This window comes from Arachis ipaensis, chromosome B5 (assembly GCF_059453495.1).
Source record: "Arachis ipaensis isolate K30076 ecotype BB chromosome B5, ASM5945349v1, whole genome shotgun sequence".
In the NCBI taxonomy this organism is placed as follows: domain Eukaryota; kingdom Viridiplantae; phylum Streptophyta; class Magnoliopsida; order Fabales; family Fabaceae; genus Arachis; species Arachis ipaensis.
This window is the reverse complement of record NC_142440.1, coordinates 45,290,065-45,296,822: the sequence shown is the minus strand read 5'-3', so window position 1 is coordinate 45,296,822 and position 6,758 is coordinate 45,290,065. Positions and strand designations below refer to the sequence as shown.

At 40.6% G+C, this 6,758-nt stretch overlaps 1 non-coding gene across 1 annotated transcript; it reads left to right on the top strand.

Annotated features, from left to right (window-relative positions):
• Positions 1-3,298: 3,298 nt before the first annotated feature.
• LOC148564046 (small nucleolar RNA R71) lies at positions 3,299-3,405 on the top strand. The gene has a single exon (XR_015884274.1). It is a non-coding gene; the product is annotated as a small nucleolar RNA R71 (small nucleolar RNA).
• Positions 3,406-6,758: the final 3,353 nt, after the last annotated feature.

The following is a 6,758-nucleotide window of genomic DNA, read 5'->3' as shown; positions in this document are numbered from 1 at the left end:
GTTACCCCTCTCACGAAGCTTATATAGGAGTCATCTGCCTTATCATACCTGACTGCATTTGCATAAAACTCTCTTACAAGAGTTACATTTACTTTTATGACTGGATCAATAAGGAGCTCCCATCTTCTCTTTTCCACCTTCTCTGTGATTTCGGGGCCCTCAGTTTTTCTGACTTGAAAGCCTAGCTCATATATGATCTCCTTATCAACCATCCATCCATATTGCAATGCATGGTGAAAGGTTTTAAATTTCTTCTCATCGAAAGGGCGTTGCTCCATAGGCTCCTTCCCTTTTCTTCTCTTAGAGCTTGATGATGCCATAACTGATTTTTGATATGTGAAGGTGTAAAGGGTGTGGATAATGGGCTTCGGCCGGTTAAGATGGGGTGTAGTGAAGGGAATGAGTGAGAGTGTTTTTGATGGGTAAAAGGGGAGTTGGGTGCCAAGAGTGGGAAGTGTAAAGGATGAAAATTGGAATATAGAGAAGTAGTGAGTAGAAGAAAGGTGTGGATTGAATGTGTAGGCCTATGATGAATGGATGGGGTTTATAGTATGGGATGGGCGCAAGGATCATCAACTTTATGATGGGGTTGGTTCAGTTTCCAAGCGTGTTCTTCTTCCAATGTTGCATGGCAACATTTCCCAAGGCATTCCCCTTGAAGACACGTGTATAGTCTTCTTCTTTTAAAGTGGCCGAACCCTTCCTCCTTCAATTGTCCCATCAATTTTCCTACAAAACAAAAGAAATATGATTAATGAATTTGTGGATAGTGGCGGCAAAATTTAAAAGGAAAGAATAACTACTTTTAAAAATTTTTGTTTCTAAATGGTAAGTGCTATTCATGAATATAAACCAACTGACTAATTAATTGTTCATGTATGCAACATTGGTGACACCAAACTTAGTTTGGGACACTGTGGTGTAAAAAGTTTTTATTCAAGGCTCTAAGAGTGGCATGATATGAATTGCATTTATGCTCTCTTAGTATGCCTTGAACACCAAACTTGTTCTTCACTATCTGCTGTATAAAAGATTCATTCAAGTATGTGTCAAAGTTGATTTGAAATTCATGAGCCTTGCATTATTAACTACTTTAAAAGGATATAAAACATGGGTTGCCTCCCATGAAGCGCTTCTTTAGCGTCACTAGCTTGACGTTCTGACTTTGTCAGGGTGGTTGGTAATGCTTCAAATCCTCCCCCCTTGTAGTAAATCTATCTCCATTGGCTTCATCAAGAATCTCCACATGTTCTAGGGAGAGAATTCTGTTGATGGTGAAAACTTTAGGTAGCTGAGATGGGATAGTAGAGAGATGAGATGGGATAACTAGGAAATAAGCTGAGATCACTTTATCCCCTGGAGAAAAATCCTCTGTAGGGATCTTCTTGTTCCTCCACCTCCTTGGTGCCTTCTTCTTTGTTTCTTTTACTGTTGCCCTGCTCTTTGTGACCTCTTTTTCCAATGAAATTTTGTTGCTGGTCTCATATGACTCTAGTGGTTTAGGTTCCTCCTGGTTTTCTTTTTGCTGTGACAACTGCTGACTGTCTTGTTCATCAACCAAAGGGATTCCCAGGTGTACAGCTTGTGCTTCAATGCTTGTTTCTTCCACCAGTGCTTTGTCGTGCTCTCCCCTTAGTTCCTTGCTTTCCTGATCTGCTTCTTGTGAGGGTTTGAAGATATTGAGTGCGATTTGTTCGTCATGTATCCTTAGTATTAGCTCTCCTCGCTCCACATCTATGAGTGCTCTGGCTGTAGCTAGGAATGGTCTTCCCAATATGATTGGGTGGAGGTGACTCTCTTCCATTTCCAATATGACAAAGTCTGTGGGAAGGAAGTAGTTCCCAACCTTCACCAACACGTTTTTAACTACTCCTACTGCTTGTTTTTGAGTTTTGTCGGCCAGCCTGATGACTACGTCTGTGGGCATTAGATCATTAATCTGCAGCTTCTTCATAAGGGATAAAGGCATTAAGTTGATGCTTGCTCCCAGGTCACAGAGTCCTTTGTCAAACATTGTTTCTCCTATGGCATAGGGGATGTGAAAACTCCCTGGGTCCTTCCTTTTTGTAGGCAACTCTGGTTGAATGAGAGCACTGCACTCCTTATTCATCACTATTGTTTGCCCTCCTTTGAGTGAGCTTTTTCTGGTCAGCAACTCTTTCATATACTTAATGTATGAGGGCATTTGTTGGAGAGCCTTGATGAATGGTATGTTCACATGGAGAGATGCAAACATGTCAAGGAACTTTGAGTATATTCTCTTTTCTACACCACCCTTGAGTCTTTGGGGAAAAGGTGCATAGAGCCTCAGTAGATCCTTCTGTGTAATTTTGGTTTCTTGGTGATCCTCTTCCTATTTCTCTGCTGATGTATCTCCAGGTTGTTCTAATGGTTTGTTCGGCTCTTCCTCAGTCCCCTTATCACTTGTAGTGACCATCTTGCAGTCTTCCCATCTTACTTTCTTTGCTTCACTTCTCGGGTTTTTCTCTGTGTCACTTGGGAAGCTATCAGTGGGTTTGGGAATCTTCTCAGAGAGGTATCCCACTTGAAATTCTAGCCTCTGAATGGTGTCTCCCTGGTTTTTGAGATTAGCTCGTACCTCCTCCTTGAACACCTTGTTCTCTTGGAGTTCTTTACATATGCCTTCAAGTAAGGTCTCAATCCTTGAGAGTCTATCTTCAGATGTTGATGAGTTGGAGTTGGAGTGATGAGAAGGGCCATTCTGGCTTTGGTATGGATGTTGAGGTGTATTGTTAGGTAGGTGCTGATATGATCTCTGTGTGGAATGTTGGTGAGCTGCATTGTTGTTGGGGTTGTGACGTCTCTGATCTTGGCCTTGATCTTGTTGGTTTCCCCACCCAAAGTTTGGGTGGTTTCTCCAACCAGGATTGTAAGTCTTGAAGTATGGATCATGTGCCTGCCTGGGTGAGTTTCCAATGTAGTTGGCTTGTTCCTGATTAACCTCTGCCTCTGCATTTACTCCTTCTTGAGTTGCTGATGAGGTGGTGATTGCTGCTACTTGGTTCCTCTCCATCTTCTTGGTAAGGTCAGCCAGTTGCTTAGTAATCAGCTTGTTTTGGGCCAGCAGTGCATCCACGTTGTTTAGCTCCATTACTCCTCTAGTGTTGCCCCTTTCAGAGGCATAGAAGTAGTCATTCTCGGCTACAGTCTCAATGATATCTATGGCTTTTTCAATGGTTTTCTTCTTGTTCAGAGATCCCTCGGATGAGTGATCTACTGCCTTCTTTGATTCATAAGAAAGGCCTTCAAAAAAATGTGTAGTTGTACCCATTCATTAAACATATCTGGTGGGCACCTTCTTGTCAGATCCTTAAACCTCTCCCATGCTTCATAGAGAGTCTCACCATCTTGTTGCCTGAAAGTTTGAACCTCAGATCTCAACCTGTTGATTCTTTGAGGAGGATAGAATCTCGCCAAGAATTTGTTCACCACGTCTTCCCAGGTTGTTAAGCTCTCCTTCGGAAAGGATTCTAGCCATTTAGATGCCTTGTCCTTGAGTGAGAAGGGGAATAGGAGCAGTCTATAGGTGTCAGGATGAACACCATTAGACTTCACAATATCACAGATCCTCAGGAAGGTGGTTAGATGTTGATTGGGGTCTTCTTGGACACCTCCTTCGAACGAACAGTTGTTCTGAACAAGGGTGATGAGTTGTGGCTTAAGTTCAAAGTTATTGGCATGTATGGTTGGCTTTTGGATGCTACTTCCATAGTTTCCTGGGTTTGGATTGATGTAAGATCCCAGAACTCTTCTCTCTTACCCAGCATGATGCACTGGGCCTTCTCTGCCATGGTTGTGAGCTTCTTCTTCATGATGGTTCTCTATATTCTCATCCATGTCTGGTTTAAAATACTTCTCTTCTTCCTCTGTATACTCTCTTTCCTCTTGCTTCCCTCCTTAATCTAAGGAAGGTCCTCTCAGGTTCAGAATCAAAGGAAGTTGAAGCCCCGCTTGTTCTACCTGTCATACAACCAACAAGGCAAAAGCAAGAAGGGAGTAGATGCAGAGAGTATTCTTGTTAGAAATGCTGTTAGTGTGAGTGATGTAATATATCAAACAGTTAGTGGATTAGTGAACTGAATTGTAAACAACTAAGAAAAGGGTAGGGGAAAAGGGAGAAAACAGCTAAACTGAAAGTGAATTACTCAAAATGAAATTAAATCAAACAAAATAAAAAAATGCTCAATCTAGTTATCCACCAATTTAATCATTGTTGATACAAAATCAATCCCCGGCAACGGCAACATAAACTTGATGCACGGAAACTTAGTCTCTCAACGATTTCCCTCGGTAAGTATACCGAATTGTCGTCAAGTTAAAACTCACAATAGAGTGAGGGTGAATCCCAGAGGGATTGATTGGTCAATCAACTTTAATTAGAGGAATGTTCTAGTTGAGCTAAGCAGAATTTGATGTAAGAATTGCAGGAAATTAAATGGCGGGAAAGTAAATAGCAGAAAATGTAAATACTGAAAATAAAGAGCTGAATATAAATGGCGGAAAGTAAATTGCAGAACGTTAAATGGGGATTTGGGAAGATGAGCATAAAAGTAAATTACAGAAATTAAAGAGAATGGGCGAGATCAGAAATGGGGAAGTCATTGGGTTTAGGAGATGTTGCATTCTCCGGATCAAGTTCATTTTCATCTCTTCCTCATTCAATGCATTCATTGATCTCCTTGGCAATCTTAAGTGATTGAATTCCAATTCCTTGGTAATTCAATCTCTCAAATCTTGATCAATAGCCAATTCCTTGGTCCAATTGCTCATGAGAAGAGATGAAGTATGGTCATTGATTATACCACATGTATTTCCAAATCAAAGTGTTGGTAGGATTATATGTCACTATATCCATCCAAACCCCAATTTGGTCCAACATGAGAAAGTATTTCTAGCATGATCTCTTCATTCCTCTTCCAAGGTTCTGAAGAGATCCAAGTATGAATAGCTTCTTTTCCAAGACAACTACCCAATTGGATGAAGATTGAAAGCTTTCTAGTAAAATCAAGAGAAAAGAAAGAAGAAGAATAATGAAAACTATTATTGATCCATCAAATTACAACAGAGCTCCCTAACCCAATGAAAGGGGTTTAGTTGTTCATAGCTATGGGAATGGAAAACAAAGATGGAGAATGCATTCTGAAAGTAAAACTAGAAGTTGCAGAGAAAGTAAAATTATACAGAGAGTGGTTCTCCCAATCCAAAAGCTTTTTTTCTCTAGTTCAAAACTATTCCTATATATACTACTCTTCTGCTCTTCTAGTTGACTCTTCAAGTCTTGGATATGGGCCTTTGGATCTTGAGTTGAAGCAGTTTGGAGTCTTCAGTGGGCTCAGCTTTACTTGCAGAGAAAGTGTGAAGTTGGCATGGATTTTAACTATGACGTTAGTGGTGTTAACGTTTAAGTAAAAATGTGGGTTCGAGAATGTTGGTGACAATCACCTTTTTCACTAACGTTTCTAGCCCCAAGATGGTTCACGTTAACTTCAACGTTAGTGGCACTAACGTGACCACTAACGTTGCTTCTTGATCCTTCGCGAACGTTATTGGGGTTTACCTTTTTCAATAACGTTGCTCTTAGCCTCCTTTTTTCACGTTAGAGTCCACGTTAGTATAACTAACGTGGCTTTTAACGTGGGCATGCCTTAGCCTCGAGAGCGTTAGTGACACTTACCTTTGTCACTAACTCTCCAAACACCCCTTCTTCCCACATTAGAGTTTACGTTACTTAGGTTAACGTGACTTCTAACGTGGTAGTGATAGCCATCTCCAATGTTAGTGACAAAGGTGAGTGTCACTAACGTTGGCTCATCATTCCTTTCCTCCACGTTAGCTTCCACGTTAATGCAATTAACGTGGCAACTAACGTGGCTAATAGTGGCTTAGTCCAACGTTAGTGACAAAGGTGAGTGTCACTAACGTTGGCACTTCTTTTTTCCTTCCACGTTAGAGCTCACGTTAATGTACTTAACGTGACTCTTAACGTGGCTAGGTGTGCCCCTTTTTCCAACGTTAGTGGCATTCACTTTTACCACTAACGTTGGAGCTTTACTTCTCTTCCGCGTTAGCTTCCACGTTAACGTAGTTAACGTGGCAACTAACGTGGGCTATGATGGCTCACGAAGGCGTTATTGGCGATCACTTTTCTCATTAACGTTGCAAGCTAGCTCCCATTCCACGTTAGTGGTCACGTTAACGTGGCTCTTCCTTGCTTCCTTTGTCCTGAAATCAAGCAAATAAAGTGCATCAAAGCTAGGTTCTAACCTATGAGATTATGCATCATTCATTTTATCATTCAATTCATGCATAATTCTCATAAAATCACATAAAATTCACAATGTTTGCTTGAATCAAGATGTAAGTGATTATTTACCCAAAACTTGCTTATTTCCTAAGAAAGTCCATGAAACTACCCTAAAACAATAAAGAAAAGGTAAGTGAAACTGGCCAAAATGCCATGGCATCAGTTCTATATTTTACCACATCACTAGCCTTAAGCGGAAAAACAAATTAACTACCCAAATTGAATCTTTGGTTAGCTTAAGGTAGAGATTGTGTGTCAATAAAGTGTGGGAAAGCTGTGGGAACATGGGCTGACAAGGGAATGTGTTATGTTTTTACATTTATGAATTAATTGGGAATTTGGGTACCTACTCATGTGAGACCAGAAAATTAAAAATCCAGCTGCATTGATAATGTTGTGTATATTTTTATGCTTCAAAAAAAATATGCAAGTA